Raw genomic sequence first — 19,094 nt, 5'->3', positions numbered from 1 at the left:
GTGTGGACAAGGATTCAGAAAGGCAGATTATCAAAATGCAACAATTTCTTCTAAGCCCTCAGTGGATCAGTTAAAGATTAGATTAGTGTGGGACTTAGGTATTATAAAAAACCAAACCACAAAATAAGTCCTATAATCCTGAAATCCAGGTGAATAAGAACTCTTTTCACATGTATGCAGGTTCTTTATCCAAACAAAATGTTGTTTTTAAGAGAAACTTTCTTTTTAAATTTAAAAAAATTGGTTTTTGTTTTTTAATTTTTACAGTGTTGTGTTGGTTCTGCCATACAGCAACACAAATTGGCCATAATTATATATACATCCCTTCCCTCTTGAGCATCCTTCCCCTTCCCCCACCCCATCCCTCTAGGTCATCACAGAGCACCAGACTGGGCTCCCTGTGGAAGGCAGACAGTGGGACAAATGGAGAAAGGATCATCAAAATATATACACTATTGGGTGTAAGATGGATAGCTGGTGAGACACGTTTCTGTTTCTTAAGAAGTATGCTGAGAACAAAGTGGATAAATATGAGAACTGAGAAACAGAAGAGTGAGGACCCAAGCTTCTATGGTTGTATTAACTTTATTTTTCAAATAAAAAAAAATTTTTTTTAAAAGGAGAGATTAAATTAGTGAGGAGTGGAACATTTACATGTATTAAGTAGGAGGAAGATAGGAGACAAGGAAAAGATAGGAAGAGGTCCTGCTCCTGTCACATACTCAGTGATAATTAGCCATTTTTCTGTACTAAGACCGCAGTCCTTTCCAAGCGGGAAACCATGGCCTCAGTAATTGCAAACATGCCTGTCACTGAAGCTGCTGATAAAAGTTCTTGGCATTCAGCAGCACAGAATTCTTTTACATTTATTTATTTATTTTTGGCTACACTGGGTCTTTGTTGCTGTGCAGGCTTTCTCTAGTTGTGGCAAATGGAGGCTACTCTTCATTGCGGTGCTTGGGCTGTTCATTGTGGTGGCTTCTCTCATCGTACAGCGCAGGCTTTAGGGTGCTTGGTCTTCAGCAGTTGCGGCTCCTGGGCCCTAAAGCACAAGCTCAGTAGCTGTGGTGCATGGGCTTAGTTGCTCCACGGCCTATGGGATCTTCCTGGATCAAGGAAGAATCTGTCTTCTGCATTGGCAGGAGGATTCTGTACCACTGAGCCACCAGGGAAGCCCCAGAGAATTCTTCTTCTTCTTTTTTTTTTTTTTTTTAGAAGAGCCAGTAATCAGGCTGGGCTAATTTTTCTAATTTATTTCTCTTGTTTCTGTTGTTGTTTAGTCCCTAAGTCATGTCTCTTTGTGACTCCATGGACTGCAGCCCGCCAGGCTCCTCTGTCCATAGAATTTCCTAAGCAGTAATATTGGAGTGGGTTGCCGTTTCCTTCCTGATGGAATCTTCTCCATCCAGGGGTTGAACCTGTGTCTCTTCCTCAGCAGGCAGATTATTTACCACTGAGCCACCCAGGAAGAAAATTTAGTTCTATTACATCATGCCTAACGAGAGAAAAAAAAGATGAGTAGGGCCATGGTATTTGTCCTTAAGGGACTCTTATGGCACCACACTTTACTTCATTTTTTAAAACTAGTTTTAAAATTTAGGTTTTTATATATGGCTCAAAAATTACAGAAACTTAGAGGAAAATACCATGAAATACTCTCTAAACACTGGGCAGTGGTGGAAGTGACGGTTGTCTTGGTCTCATTTTTTTCCTCTGCTTCATTCTTCCCTATTCTCATCCTTACTGGGGGAAGGATTTTTGGCGTAACACACTGCAGGATTTGCCTGATAACACCTCAAATGACTATGACTTGACATCTACAGACTGTGGGGCAACAAACCCTTGTTATAGGTCTGAGGTTCTCACTTCAGGCGGATACGTGGACCAGGGTATGTACGTAGGTGTGGAGAGATGCAAAGGATCCAAGAGGACAGCATGGCTTGCACAGCTGAAGCTCTGTGGTCATGTGGCCCATTGTACAACCCCGAGACTGATGGTGTGCATTTGGCTTCACTGGGGTGGTCTTCTGCACATTTCAGGCTAGATTCCGTGCCAAACTGTTCTAGTCTTATACATACATAAGCTCTGTTGTATATAGCTTTGGCCTTGAAGGGGACAAATTGAGCTTCCACAAGTCTGATTTGGTGTTCAGTCAAACCCATAGATCTTGCCTTCCAGAATTCCTTCTTTGTACTTTCAATAAATTAACCTTATGTGATTTAGCCAAGGTTCTGTGTCTGTCATCAATCTAATCCTGCTCCTGACAGTTGTCAATATGCTAATAACCTGTGCATCTGGATTTCTCTAAAATAGGCAACAAACACTAGCAAGAGAGAGGTGGCTTGTCTTGTTGGTACTCTGCTTTGAAGAATGTGGGGCTCCACATTCTTTTTCAGGAAAAAGCCAGGACTACAGTGCCCTAGCCAGGGTCATATCAGGAAATAGGTCCCCTGGACTATAAAAATGAAGAGTAATATGGAGAAGAAACTCTGAAAGGAAGCTTGAGCTGTGAAATAGCAGAGGGATAGCAAGGTCAACAGCAGAGAATTCTAGGTTTCCAGCGGAGGCTGACTCTGTGAATTGAATTCATCCTGATGGAAATGGGAAGACAATATTTTGCATCATCCAGAAACCCCTAGACTTGTTCATGTCGAACTATAGGTTACCCTTCTAGTCACTGAGCCAATGTTTTCTTCAAGATATTGGAGAAAAAATTAAATTAGAAAACATGAATCAGTTCTGTGTATTCTATCTTTTATCTCATTTAGCAATTTTACTAGAATAAACTTTTCACTTTGTTGATCCTTATTTTCTATTTCATTAATTTCTGCTCATCTAGCATGTGGTTTTCCTCTTTATATACACACTTTTAGGTGGTTGTTTCCCTTTTCACATCATGACTTGTCCAGATCTCTGGGACTCATCCAGTCCTCTGGTACAAGGCAGTACCCAGCTCTAATTTGCCACATGCTCTTCAGTATGTTAAGGTGTCCAACCCTTTTGTAGAAACACATGTTGCTGTCACTTGGAATGGTTCTCAATGAACAGATTCCACAAGGTTTTTGCTGGGATGATAGTACTGCTCAAAATACAGTATTTTTTGACAGTGCCCAAAATGTGGAGCCCAAAGACTGTCCTTCCATGATATGTTAGAATTATTTTTTTCATCAGAAGGGATATGGGGGTAGACTCTAATTAAAATAAATAAATTTAAATTAAAAAAATAAAGTGTTACCACCAGTCTGACAAGTTTGGAGGATCTCTGCAGTGAAGGCAGCGAGTATTTCTTCTGAAGCTCGTACTTGAGGTGGTTCCCAGGGTACCACCTCCTCTCTCATCAGTTCAGTTCAGTTCAGTCACTCAGTCGTGTCTGATTCTTTGCAACCCCATGAATTGCAGCACACCAGGCCTCCCTGTCCATCACCAACTCCCGGAGTTCACCCAAACTCATGTCCATCGAGTCAGTGATGCCATCCAGCCATCTCATCCTTTGTCATCCCCTTCTCCTCCTGCCCCCAATCCCTCCCAGCATCAGAGTCTTTTCCAATGAGTCAACTCTTCCCACGAGGTGGCCAAAGTACTGGAGTTTCAGCTTTAGCATCATTCCTTCCAAAGAACACCCAGGACTGATCTCCTTTATAATGGACTGGTTGGATCTCTTGCAGTCCAAGAGACTCTCAAGAGTCTTCTCCAACACCACAGTTCAAAAGCATCAATTCTTTGGTGCTCAGCTTTCTTCACAGTCCAACTCTCACATCCATACATGACCAGTGGAAAAACCATAGCCTTGACTAGACGGACCTTTGTTGGCAAAGTAATGTCTCTGCCTTTGAATATGCTGTCTAGGTTGGTCATAACTTTCCTTCCAAGGAGTAAGCGTCTTTTAATTTCAGGGCTGCAATCACCATCTGCAGTGATTTTGGAGCCCAGAAAAATAAAGTCTGACATCGTTTCCACTGTTTCCTCATCTATTTCCCATGAAGTGATGGGACGAGTTGCCATGATCTTAGTTTTCTGAATGTTGAGCTTTAATCCAACTTTTTCACTCTCCTCTTTCACTTTCATCAAGAGATTTTTTAGTTCCTCTTCATTTTCTGCCATAAGGGTGGTGTCCTCTGCATATCTAAAGTTATTGATATTTCTCCCAGCAATCTTGATTCCAGCTTGTGCTTCTTCCAGCCCAGCGTTTCTCATGATGTACTCTGCATAGAAGTTAAATAAGCAGGGTGAAAATATTTAGCCTTGACGTACTCCTTTTCCTATTTGGAACCAGTCTGTTCTTCCATGTCCACTTCTAACTGTTGCCTCCTGATCTGCATATAGGTTTCTCAAGAGGCAGGTCAGGTCTCACATATACATACATTAAAGCTGCCTCCATGAAGTGATGAGGAAATTCTTGATTATTTCCAATTTTCTCATTGTTCTTCAGGCTATTTGTATCACTTTGGTATAAAATTCTCTGTGTTACTTTTGAGAGCAAGAAAGATAAACTAGTTGTAAATCCCCAGTTTCCCAGAGAGATGGACACCAAAGTCAATTCATTTTCTGTTATTACTATGTGCAATGCACAGAGGCCATGGGGTTATGAAAGAATAAGTACATATTATAAGCATATACTATCCTTAAAAACTCTTAGTCTGATGAGAAATAGTTATGTAGATGACATTAAAAGTGTCAAAAAACATAAACAAATTGCTGGGGGGAAACCTCCATGAATTGTGTGCATGTGTGTGTGCATGTGTACACATATATGCATAACTGTACTCCTGTCCTGAGGGTAGGGCTATTGATATGACATGGCAGGGAAGGATTTAAGCTCTTCTGAAGGATGGGTATGCTTTTTAATATGTTGCTTGGTTGGTCAAAGCTTTTCTTCCAAAGAGCAAGCGTTTTTTAATTTCATGGCTGTAGTCACCATCTGCAATGATTAGGAGCCCCCCAAAACTGGAATTCCAGTTGAGCTATTTCAAATCCTAAAAGATGATGCTGTGAAAGTGCTGCACTCAATATGCCAGCAAATTTGGAAAACTCAGCAGTGGCCACAGGACTGGAAAAGGTCAGTTTTCATTCCAGTCCCGAAGAAAGGCAATGCCAAAGTTCAAGTTGGCTTTAGAAAAGGCAGAGGAATCAGAGATCAAATTGCCAACATCTGTTAGGTCATAGAAAAAGTAAGAGAGTTCCAGGAAAAAAAAAAAAACCTGACTTCTGCTTTATTGACTATGCCAAAACCTTTGACTGTGTGGATCACAATAAACTGTGGAAAATTCTGAAAGAGATGGGAATACCAGACCACCTGACCTGCTTCCTGAAAAACCTGTATGCAGGTCAAGAAGCAACAGTTAGAACTGGACATGGAACAACTGACTGGTTTCACCTAGGGAAAGGAGTATGTCAAGGTTGTATATTGTCACCCAGCTTATTTAACTTATATGCACACTATACCATGTGAAATGCTGGGCTGGATGAAGCACAAGCTGGAATCAGGATTGCCAGGAGAAATATCAATAACCTCAGATATACATATGACTCCACTCTTATGGCAGAAAGCAAAGAGCAACTAAAGGGCCTCTTGGTGAAAGTAAAAGAGGAAAATGAAAAAGCTGGCTTAAAATTCAACATTCAAAAAATTAAGATCATGGCATCCAGTCCCATCAGTTCATGGCAAATAGATGGGGAAACAATGTAAACAGTGACAGACTTTATTTTGGGGGGCTCCAAAATCACCGCAGATGGTGACTGCAGCCATGAAATTAAAAGTCGCTTGCTCCTTGGAAGGAAAGTTATGACCAACCTACACAGCATATTAAAAAACAGAGACATTACTTTGCCAACAAAGGTCCATCTAGTCAATGCTATGGTTTATCCAGTAGTCATGTATGGATGTGAGAGTTGGACTATAAAGAAAGCTGAGCACCGAAGAATCGATCCTTTTGAACTGTGGTGTTGGAGAAGACTCTTGAGAGTCCCTTGGACTTCAGGGAGATCCAACCAGTCAATCCTAAAGGAAATCCATCCTGAATGTTCATTGGAAGGACTGATGCTGAAGCTGAAACTCCAATACTTTGGCTACCTGATGTGAAGAACTGACTCATTGGAAAAGACCCTGATGCTGGAAAAGACTGAAGGCGGGAGGAGAAGGGGACAACAGAGGATAAGATGGTTGGATAGCATCGCCGACTGTATGGACATGAGTTGAGTAAATTCCAGGAGTTGTGATAGACAGGGAAGCCTGGGTGTGCTACAGTTCATGGGGTCATAAACAGTTGGACATGATTGAGTGATTGGCCTGAACTTAAGGATGGATAATATTCATCAGATGAAGCTGGAGGGATAGGGCTTTCCAGATGGAGAGTATAGGGAGCTAAAGCCAGGAATGGGAGAAAGATGGTTCTAGAAACTGTATTTTGTTTATCCTCAAGATGTTCAGGGCTTCCCTGGTGGCTCAGATGTTAAAGCATCTGCCTGCAATGTGGGAGACCTGGGTTCAATCCCTGGGTCAGGAAGAGACCCTAGAGAAAAAAATGGCAACCCCCTCCAGTATTCTTGCCTGGAAAATTCCATGGACAGAGGATTCTGGTAGGTACAGTCCATGGGGTTGTAAAGAGTTGTACACGACTGAGCAACTAACACTTTCACTTCACTTTCAGGATGTTTAACATAATAGCCTGAGTATAGACTGCAACACAGATTAAACATACTCACCAAACACACATGAGAAAGCTGAGGAAGTGGAAATCAGTTCTTCCAATGCTTATGTTACCTTCCTATTCATTTTCTAAGGAAATGATGTGTGTGTTCTGTCACTACAAAAATCTGGAGGAGGTATTAAGCCCAAATACTGTGCTCTCTGGGACCAACTGTGGTCCAGAGTAAAGGAAAAAGAGAAATGAAGTAATACTTATGGAGCAGCTTTCCATTAGATCTAGATACTTGCTGACATACTTCTGTTTAATGAGCATAATGATTTATTTTATTGGCATCAGGGCTGTGATTCAAAGATTAACTTTAAAGATTTATTTATTTTTGGCTGTACTGGGTCTTTGATGTTACATAGGAGTTCTCTCTAGTTTCAATGAGTGGGGCTTACTCTTCACTGTGGTGTTCGGGTTTCTCATTGCTGTGGCTTCTCTCCTTGTGGAACATAGACTCTAGGGTGCATGGGCTTCTGTAGTTGTGGCTCCTGGACTCTAGAGCACAAGCCCAATAGTTGTGGCTCATGAGCTTAGTCACTCCACTGAATGTGGAATCGTCCCAGACCAGGGATTAAACCCATTTCCCCTGTATTGGCAGGCACATCCTTTACCACTGAGCCACCAGGGAAACCTCCAAAATTAAATTTATGCTATGCTGGTCCCTACAAAAAATCCACCAAATAAAGATAAATAAGCTTAATTTTTTTCATTTCAGTTGAGCATTAAAGGGTCAAGTGGCTTCTCCTAGGCAAAGAGACAGGGAAAAAATGCTCAGGCCAAGGAAACTAACTGGAAGACACAATGTGACTGGAGAGGCATGATGAAGTCAGATAGCTAAGACCCTATCATTCATTCATTTATCAATTCATTCATTGCATAAGTATTTGTTGAGCTCTTACAATGTGTAAGACACATTGCCTTGTGGACTCAGGATATAAGAGGAACCAGATAAACCAGATTCCTCTACTTACACACCTTACATTGTGGGTGAGTGAGTGAATTCACTCAGTCGTGTCCGACTCTTTGCGACCCCATGGACTGTAGCCTACCAGGCTCCTCCATCCGTAGGATTTTCCAGGCAAGAATACTGGAGTGGATTGCTATGCAAGCAAATCAAAAGCGAATGAATAAGAAAGGAAAGTGTTACATAGTGGTGAAAAGTGCTGCACAGAGAACTATAAAAGACTAATCAGTAAAGCTAGATGGCTACTTTAGATTGCATTGAGTGGTTGGATGATCAAGGAAGATAATACACATAAGCTGAGACTTGAAGGCAAAATCAAAACAAAATGCCAACATAAACAACCACAAACCTCTGGCTATAAGAAAGTCAGGATAAGTAGAATTCTGGTTGCAATGTCCCTGAACTTAGACTCCTATTGATGTGCTCAAGGAACACAGAGAAGCTAGGGTGGCCAGAGCATAGTGGGAAAAGGGAGAATGATATGAACTGAGGCCAGGTGAGCAAGCAGGAGGCAGACTATTTACAACTGCAAGAGAAGTTTCTATTTTAGTCTATGGGTAATGGGAAACCACTGAAGAGACTTTAATTAGGATTGATTTCATATTACATTTTAAAAAATAAAAGAAATTTGAAACCTCTTTGTTGTGTAGAGAGTGAACCTAGAGAAGCTCAAGAATGACACGAGACCACTGGGAGATCACTGCATCATACGAGAGACAGAATTGTCTGGAAGGGATAAGGTTGCTTAAGAGCCTGTAAGAAGAGCATGGGTTCAGAACCGAATCATTCATGCCAGTGAAGACTTCTGTAAAAATGTACAAGACATGATGGTATAAAGAGTGCATGCATGCTCACTTGTGTCTGATTCTTTGTGATCCCATGGGCTGTAGCCCACCAGGCTTCTCTGTTCATGGGATTTTCCAGGCAAGAATACCACAGTGGGTTGCCATTTCCTATTCCAGGGGATCTTCCCAACCCAGGGATCAAACCCACGTCTCTTGCATCTCCTGCACTGGCAGGTGGATTCCTTACCATTGGTACCACCTGGGAAGTCTGGTATAAAGAGCCATGAGCTGCCAATCACTTGGAAGACAAGCTTTGTGCAGCAAGATGTTTCCTGCTTTCTGGCAAAGACCTTCTTTTTACTCCCCACCTTTTAAAAGACATTGATAGCCTTTGAAGTTTCTGAAAAGTGCTCATAAAATTGAAAATTTTCTTGGGTGGTATCAATGGCAAATAATGATTGAAAACTAGGCCTCCATAGACAGAGCAGAGTTTCATCTGGATCCATGTGAAGAGAAATTGTGTAACAGCCAATTTCTCCATGACATGCCACAAAATATTAGAAGAAATGTAAGCAACTATGAGATTTTTATGGACTTCATAATGTCACTTGACAGAGGCATAGCTTCAATTTTCCTCTGCTGCTCTCACAAAGCCATGGAGCATTGGAATGACTGCAAGGCACATTCAGCAAGGAAGCAAATTAATGGAAAGCTAAACCTCATTTTATTTTCTTTTTTCTGTTGAAATCTTTTATTTTAAGGTAATGTAAGCTTGATATAAATCAAGATGGCTATTATAACAACAACATACATTTTCCTTAATCACCATCAGTTAAAAGTAATGTTACACTTTAAAACCTGAAGGAGACAGGAATTGTGTTTTACTTGTGTACAGTAGGATTTGATGTCTTCTCACAAACTTTTGCAGTGAAAGAATATCTAATTCAGACTTGCATAATATTTTATGAAGACTTTTTTTTTAAGCTTCAAATAAGCTTCTAACATATTTTCAAAGTCTTTATTGAATTTGTTATAATATTGCTTCTGTTTTATGTTTTGACTTTTTGGCCACAGGGTATGTGGAATCTTAGTTCCCCAACCAGGGATGGAGCCCACATCCCTTGCATTGGAAGGTGGCGGTCCAGTAGATAAGACTCCACACAGCCAATGCAGGGGACAAAGCATTCAATCCCTGGTCAGGGAACTGAGATCCCACATGCCACATGGCATGGCCAAAAAAAAAAAAAAAGGAAAAAATAGAGATGAAAGCCCAGTATGAAGAGACAAAACAATGAACAATCTAGACTTAGAGGTAATCTATCTATTGAAATTAAATTAAAAGAAGTATGATTAATATGTTAAATGCTCCAATATGGAAAAGGTAAAAACACGGTATAGCAGGTTGGGTTTTTAACCAAGAGATGGAAAGTATAAAAAAGAGTCAAATGCTAGAAATAAAAAGAATACAGAGATGTACAATGGCTTCAGCAGGCTTATCAATAGTTTCCATACAGCTGAAACAAGAATTAGTAAATTTGAAGAAATTGCGCAAACTGAAATTCAAATACAAGTGAAATGAAAACAAGCATAGCTCGAGATATTACAGTTTTGGTTCCAGACCGCTGCAATATGATGAATATGGCAATAATGGGTGTCACAAGAATTTCCTGGTTTCTCAGTGCACCTAAGAGTTATGTTCATGCAAAAATAAACAAATGGGGTGCAATTAAACTTAAAAGTTTTTGCACAGTGAAGGAAACTATAAGGCAAGGTGAAAAGGCAGCCTTCAGAATGGGAGAAAATAATAGCAAATGAAACAACTGACAAAGAATTCATCTTCAAAATACACAAGCAGCTCATGAAGCACAATACCAGAAAAATGAAAGACCCAATCAAGAAGTGGGCCAAAGAACTGAGCAGACAGTTCTCCAGAGAAGACATATAGATGGCTAATAAACATAAATAAGATGCTCAACATTACTCATTAACACAGAAATGCAAATCAAAACCACAATGAGGTACCATCTCAAGCCAGTCAGAATGGCCACCATCAAAATGTCTATAAACAATAAATGCTGGAGAGGGTGTGGACAAAAGGGAACCCTCTTACACTGTTGGTGGGAATGCAAATTAGTACAACCACTATGGAGAACAGTGTGGAGATTCCTTAAAAAACTGGAAATAGAACTGCCATATGACCCAGCAATCCCACTGCTGGACATACACACCAAAGAAACCAGAATTGAAAAAGACACATGCACCCCAATGTTCATTGCAGCACTGTTCACAATAGCTAGGACACAGAAGTAACCTAGATGTCCATCGGCAGACAAATGGATAAAAAAGTTGTGGAAGGAATGTGAAAGGAAGTTGTGTACATATACACAATGGAATATTATTCAGCTATAAAAAAAGAACAAATTTGAGTCAGTTCTAATGAAGTGGATGAAACTGTAGCCTATTATACACAGTGAAGTAAGTCAGGAAAAGAAACACCAATACAGTATATTAATGCATATATATGGAATTTAGAAAGATGGTAATGATGACCCTATATGCAAGACAGCAAAAGAGACACAGATGTAAAGAACAGACTTTTGGACTCTGTGGGATAAGGTAAGGGTGGGATGACTTGAGAGAATAGCATTGAAACATGTATATTACCGTATGTGAAATAGATGACCAGTGCAAGTTTGATGCATGAAGCAGAGCACTCAAACCCGGAGAGATGGGATGGGGAGGGAGGCGGGAGGGGGGTTCAGGATGTGGGGAAACATGTGCACCCATGGCTGATTTATGTTGATGTATGGCAAAACCCACAATATTGTAAAGTAATTAGCCTCTAATTAAATTAAATACATTAATTTAAAAAAGAGTTATGTTTATGCTATACTGTAGTTTATGAAGTATACAATAGCATTATGTCTAAAAAGCAATGCACATACCTTAATAGAAAATACTTTATTGCTGGGTCTTCCCTGGTGATTCAGTGGTCAAGACTCTGTGCTTCTATTGCAGGCATGTGTGTGCGTGCTCAGTCACTTCAGTCATGCCTGACTCTTTGTGATTCCATGAACTATAGCCTGCCAGGCTCCTTTGTTTGTCCAAGGCATTCTCCAGGCTAGACTACTGGAGTGGGTTACCATGCTTTTCTCTAGTGGATCTCCCTGCCCCACGGATCAAACGTGCATCTCTTATGTCTCCTGCATTGGCAGGCAGGTTCTTTACCACAAGTGCCATCTGGGAAGCTCTCTACTGCAGAGGGCACTGCCAGAACAAACAAACAAAAAAAAGGTCTGGCTGAAGACTTGATAATAGCTCCTGCAAAGGCTGAGTAAGATTCCTTCACAGGGAACTATCTTTCTCTCCTTTTCTCTGGAGACCAGCCTTGTCTTTCTGTCTGAAGAAAACAGGACAGCCTCTTGAATAAACTGAAATGGTGCTGCTGAAAAAATCAATTTTCACAGATAACTGTTATTTCTTTCTAATTCACTGCTGCTTTCTTTTGGAGGCTATAAGGGGAATTTCCCCCCTTTTTTTCCAGTTCATATATTTTTTGTTGTTTTTGTATATATGTAGGTATGGAGATATAATTGACAGATAACATTTAGTTTAAGATGTACAACTGAAGGTTTGATACACTTCAGTTCAGTTCAGTTCAGTCGCTCAGTCGTGTCTAACTCTCTGTGACCCCATGAATTGCAGCATGCCAGGCCTCCCTGTCCCTCACCAACTCCTGGAGTTCACCCAGACTCACGTCCATCGAGTCAGTGATGCCATCCAGCCATCTCATCCTCTGTCGTCCCCTTCTCCTCTTGCCCCCAATCCCTCCCAGCATCAGAGACTTTTCCAATGAGTCAACTCTTTGCATGAGGTGGCCAAAGTACTGGATTGTCAGCTTTAGCATCATTCCCTCCAAAGAAATCCCAGGGCTGATCTCCTTCAGAATGGACTGGTTGGATCTCCTTGCAGTCCAAGGGACTCTCAAGAGTCTTCTCCAACACCACATCTCAAAAGCATCAATTCTTTGGCGCTCAGCCTTCTTCACAGTCCAACTCTCACATCCATATATGACCACAGGAAAAACCATAACCTTGACTAGACATACTGCAATATCATTACCACTCTAGCTTTATCTAATATCTCTATCATGTTACATAAGTATCTTTTTGTGTGTGTGTGTGTGTGTGGTGAGAACAATTAAGAACTAGTCTCCTAGCAACTATTAAGCTTACCATACAGTATGGTAAACTTATGTTTACTCCAATGCAGGCAACATAAGAAACATAGGTTCGATCCCTCAGTCTAGAAGATCCCTTGGAGGAGGAAATGGCAACCCACTCCAGTATTCTTGCCTGGAAAATTCCATAGACAGAGGAGCCTGGAGGGCTATATAGTCCATAGGGTCACGACTGAAGCGACTTAGCACACATTGTTGTTTATAATCACTGTGCTGGGCATTAGCTCTCCAGAACTTTTTTATCTATTAGTTTTAAGTCCATACCCTTAAATAACATCCCTCTAATCCCCCACCCTATAGTCCTTAGTGACCACCATTCTACTCTCTGCTTTCACAAGTTAGGCTTTTTTAGATTTCACACATAAGTGATATCATATAGTATTTGTCTTTCTCTGTCTGACCTATCTTACCTAGCACAATGCCCTCAAGGCTGATAAATGGCAAGATATCCTTCTTTTGAGTGGCTGAATAATATTCTAATGTGTGTTTGTGTAAAAATAAAAAATCTGATTCTATAAAGAAAGGCAAAGAACTAGAATATGGGGTTGACTAAAGGATATATGAATGAATCAACAACATAGAATCCAGAAAATGACCTATATGTGGTAAATCGATTTTAAGCAAAGGTAATTTGAAGGCAGTCCACAAAAGAGTACAGTTTGAAGGCACTCCACAAAAGAGTACAGTTGACCTGTGAACAACATGGTTTTGAACTGCACACGTTCACTTACCCATGGATTTTTTTCAAGAATAAATACTACAGTACTACAGAATCCATAGCTGTTTGAATCTGTGGCTGTGGAATCAAGGATATGGGGGGCAGCTGTAAAGTTACATGTGGATTTTTTACTGTGGGGTAGGGCATCCCTAACCTTGTATTTTCAAGACTCAACTGTATATCCAAACAGTTAGTGAACATATGGAAGGTGCTCATTCTTTTTAGTTATTAGGGAAATGAAAATCATGAAAAATATGTATGTGTGTAACTGAATCACTTTGCTGTACACCTGAAACTAACACAATATTGTAAATCAATTATGAAAAGTGAAAGTGCTAGTTGCTCACTCTTGTCTGACACTATGTGACCCTATGAACTGTAGCCCATCAGGCTCCTCCAGGGAGGACTGTCCATGGGACTCTCCAGGCAAGAATACTGGAGTGGGTAGTCATTCCCTTCTCCAGGGGATCTTCCCCACCCAGGATTGAACCTGGGTCTCCTTTGCTGGCAGCTTTTTTACTGTCTGAGCCAAAAAGCAATTATACTCTAAAAGACAACTAGAAACACAAAACAAAAACAAAATAAGATAGCATTACTCAGTCTTCCAAAGGGTTAGAATTAAAGAGTGAGAAAAACAATTGCCAATGATGGTGTAACTGGAACTCTACCCTGTTGGGAGAATAACCTAGTACAATAATTTTGGATAACTATTTATTTCTACTAAAACTGAATATTGGCATACCCATGACACAGCCAGTCCACTTCTGGAAATATCCCAAGAAAAATGCATGCCTCAGTACCTTAAAATACACGTTCAAGAATGTGCATAGCAATATTATTTCCCACAATGGGAAAAGCTGCAAACGGTCATTAGTAAAATGAATGAATATATTAGAATATTCACACATGAAATATTATATAGCAATGAATAAGAACAAACCACTGCTACTTATTGTGGGATGGATGAATTTCACAAAAGTAATGTTGTTGAAGCCATATTTAAAAGAATATATACTATATGACTCTATTAACATAATATTTAAAACAAGAAATCTATGATATTTGAAATCAGATAGTTGGCTACATCTGAAATAAGAGAAGAATGGCTGGTTGGCATGGGGGACAAGCAGATACTTTTGAGATACTAGTAATATTTCATTTCTTAACTTGAGTGCTTGCTGCATTTACTTTGTGAAAATACTTCAGCTTGTATGATTTTGATTTGAACACTTTTCTCCATGTCTTTCTTTAATAAGAAATTTATTAAAAAAATAAATACACATTTGGTTTTATCTCTTTTGATCTTAAAATGGAATCAGACTATACATATTTTTATAATATTTGCTTTTTCAGTTAGCATTTTTATTTTGCATTTGTATGTTATTTATTTACTTTATAGGTTGATATACACAACTATAGTTCAGAACACTATATGATCATAATTGTGTTTTAGAAAATCACTCCTGGTTTTGGATACTGAATGGATTTGAGAAGGAAAAAGCAGTGGCAGGGAGACAAGTTAGGAGCTGTCAACATTTTGGAGAAATTTGGGTGGCCAGATCAAAGGCAAAGGAAATAACCATGATAATGGGGCCTGAAATTTAAGAAATGTTCTTCTGGCATCCCCATAAGATCTGGTGACTAAACGAATATTGGCAGTAGCAGAAAGGTATAATGTAAATTCCAGGTTTCTTTTTACGAGCATAATAGGCTGGTATTCCAATTCACAGGTGTTTTCTAACCCTGGCTACACATTAGAATCACTTAAAGGGCTTTTAAAAAATGATACTGTGCTTTCCCCTTCAATGAATATCAATTAAATTGGATTATCTAAGGATGGGGACCATATTTTGGTGCCTTTTTAAACCTTGATGGTGGGGTGTCTTTTGGTGGTGCTGGGGCTCTGTATCATGGAGTTTAACAAGTTCCTGGCCAGGACTCAGAGAAGCTAAGAAGGAGCCAGCAGGGCCATGAGCCATGTGGGCACTGTGACCCAGCTGCTGCCCCACCCCCTCCAGGGGACCCTGCATTCAAGCAACACTGTGAGATGGAACACTACCTCTTGTTCTGCACCGAGCTTCCAGCTATAAAATGAAAAGATGGCTCCTGCTTCACCTCCACTTTCTACATCCTTCCTAATGCCTCTTGCAACACAGACTAATCCAGAACTATGCAAAGAAGGGAATCCTGGGAAATGTAGTTGTGTTCTAGCTATCTCAATGCAGTGCAGATATATCTGCATGTCCATTGGTTTTGTTGTTCAGTCGACTCTTTGAGACCCCATGGACTACAGGACCCCTGTCCTTCACCATCTCTTGGAGTTTGCTTAAATTCATATCCTTTGAGTCAATGATGCCATCCAACCATATCATCCTCTTCTGTCCCCTTCTCCTCCTGCCTTCAATCTTTTCCAGCATAAGGGTCTTTTCTAATGAGTCAGCTTTTTGCATCAGTGGCCACTGTATTGGAACTTCAGCATCAGTCCTTCTAATGATTATTCAGGGTTGATTTTCTTTAGGATTGACTGGTTTGATCTCCTTAGTCATGAGACATTAACAGTGGCCCTGTGAACAAGTGAAGACAAATATATATATTGTACTAAAGAGGAAGGACATCACGGCTCCAAAAAGTCATGCGACTGCCAAGATCCAGGTAATGAGAGGAGAGAGGAACTAAGGCCAAGCACACATCTCCTGATTTCTGACCCTGTCTGCCTCCAATGCTTCTGCTGCCTGTAGAGATAAGAGTCATGACAAGATTATATTGCTCCTAAGTTGTATGTATGTAGATTTGATACATGATTTTTTTCTGATCTTCCATAAATGAAATTCATGCCAAAATCATTCAGCCCTTTGCTCCAATAAGTCCAGGAGGACTAGATAATGAAGTGGTCCTCAAAGAGGAAACACAAAGCTTTGAAAGAACTGATCTAAAATTTAAAACACTTGATTTTTCTTTCCTCTATTCTCTTTTCCTCCTTTCTCAGATTTTCTTCTCTGATAATTGCAAGGAGAGGGAGACCTATTTCAGGAATAGTTTGTGTTGCCTGAGTGGACTGTTTTCTGGATTGAGTTCTGGGACTCGGTCTCCACAGCACAGACTCATTTCACTGCTGCTGGAAAACAAGGTACTATTACTTCCAAAGGTCAAAGTCTCCAACTTCTCTAGAGATTACATTGCGAGTTGAAGCTAGAAAGGAGGGGTTGAGAGTAGTGGGTGTATCTAACAAGTTAATCCTCAGTAATTGAGAGATAAAGCTGCACAGATGGTCTAATAAGAATTCATTTTCATTGTTGAAAAATGTTAACATCCAAGGCATAAATTTTTATAGCTGCAAGTGAGGCTTAATTTGATATCAGTTACTGATATTCAGTGGAAAGTTAAATAAAAATCATTTAACTTCTCTTTAGCTCTGCTTCCTTTCATATAAAACGAGACTAATTTTTTTGCCTACTACTTCCTGCAAAGATATAAACTGAAAATTAATAGTAATATTTCAGTTTGGCGGAAATGACAAGCTATGACTCTGTAAATGCAATCTTACATTTAATCTTGGCTTCCAATCAAGATTTCTGATTCTGATGAAATTTCCTCAAAGCATTGAAAATCAGCTGTAATCTCAACTCCAGCAATCTCACTTACTACAACCACTTCAAATCACTTTTTATTTCTTTTTAGCTATATAATCAATAACTCACGAAAAAAGCAGCCCATTAAATGATACTCTTTTCCAAGTTTTTTAAAATTAGCATTTTGGCTTGTCATATGTCTAATTCACCCTACAAGAACTCTGCTTTCTGGAAAATCTCTAGCACAGTGACTAAAACATAGAGTATTTTATAAATATTAGTTTTCTTTTCTCTTCATCAATCTGAAAAATATATCTGTACTTTTCTCTAGAATCTTCATTTTATCCCAGGTGAACTCATAGAGGTTTTTTGTTTTGTTTTATTTTTAGGTTGGAAGCATCATATTGTTAAAACTAAGCTTTGTCCTAATTTCATAATTGAAGAGTTATCAACATTGTTTTATTTTATTTTTATTTTGTGGATGGATTTGGGGAACTGATACACTAGTGTTCAGCAAGGGACATCAAGAAAGAGAAATACTTTATGCTCGCATATTTTGGGGTTGTATTTTCAAAGAGTTATTATGTTCTTGTATTCTAATGCTTCTGAAAATTTGATTGGAGATTTTGTTCTGCATCCAACTTTTCAGGGACAGAGTGTCCATCTTTGTTGTTCCCCTCATTCCCCTCATTTAGTAGATACACCTGGTTCTGAGTGTCAAGGGTACAGGAGTCTCATGAAAGGTAAAATGTGTTTGCATACTCCTTCTTGGTATGTGGATACAAAGCCAAAAACTTCAATAGCTACCTAAGGACTCATTTCACTGTCTAGAGAAGCAACCTAACTTTTCCACACTTTTGTTTCTGATTTGGACAAAAACATTCTTCTTAAGGAAGGGAGGAAAGGAAGCTAAGGCTTCAGGATGTATTGGGGACTTGCATCATTAAAATAGACGATCCGGGTCAGGGGTGAGAGAAAGACAAACAGGTTAATTTTTAGGCATGGGATTCTCTGGCCTGGTGAGCAGACAATTCTATCATCAGATTTTTATTTAAACAAACAACAAACACAAAACAAACAAACAAGAAACCTCTTCCTCATTTGGTAGAAATGACAGAACTAAAGAAAACCTGAAGAAGTTTCAAAGGGGTTAAGGGTGCAGTGAAACCAAGGGGGATGTGAGCAAGCAGAGAAAGGTGTATCTCCCACGTATAACTGTATTTGAGCTGGATAGTGTAATGTGGCTTTGGGAAATGCATGCTGAGGGACTATTACAAGGGAAGGACGACCATAGAGTGAAGAGCAGGGATTCACTGAGAGAAAGCAATGTCATCCTAGTTTTGGAAGAGACATTGAGCAGAGAAAGCTGACTAGGGTTGGTGAGTGTGGACCTTTTAGTTACTTGTATCTCTAGATCTTGTTTAGTCTACAGATTAACTCTCGCTTTGTAGTTGAACACTGGGTTGGGCTCCAACATGCAAAACAATGTTTGTTTTCCTCTTTCTGTCACTTAACCAGTTCTCCCTAACTTTTTTCATAAACACCATGAGGCCAGGGCTTTGTCTCTCTTGTTCTCAGTAAAATGGCTGGCAGGTAGAAGAGTGAAACCACTTATTAATATCCACTGGATAACTTCATGGTATCACAAAGCTCCCTTCCAGTTACCCACACAAAGCTAAGGAATGGTCTCTGATGTGCGTCATTGATCAACCCTTTCCCGAACATTCCTGCTTCCTATGCCCTCCCCTCCCCTGGTTTCAAATGCCTTTACTATCTCGTGCATGCTAAGTTGCTTCAGTCATGTCGGACTCTTTGGGACCCTATATACTGTGGCCTGCTAGGCTCCTCTGTCCATGGAGATTCTCCAGGTAAGAATACTGGAGTGGATTGCCATGCTCTCCTCCAGGGGATCTTCCCAACCCAGGGATGGAACCCATGTCTCTCATGTCTCTTGCACTGGCAGGTGGGTTCTTTACCACTAGCACCACCTGGGAAGATCCTTTACTACCTCACCTTTGGGCTGGGCCATCCTTAGCTTCTCAGTCATGTCTGACTCTTTGCGACCCCATGGACTGTAGCCTGTCAGGCTCCTCTGTCCGTGGGGATTCTCCAGGCAAGAATACTGG

Source organism: Bos indicus, chromosome 9 (genome assembly GCF_029378745.1).
Source record: "Bos indicus isolate NIAB-ARS_2022 breed Sahiwal x Tharparkar chromosome 9, NIAB-ARS_B.indTharparkar_mat_pri_1.0, whole genome shotgun sequence".
Taxonomy (NCBI): domain Eukaryota; kingdom Metazoa; phylum Chordata; class Mammalia; order Artiodactyla; family Bovidae; genus Bos; species Bos indicus.
The sequence above is the reverse complement of the archived record's forward strand: the minus strand, read 5'-3'. Positions refer to the sequence as shown.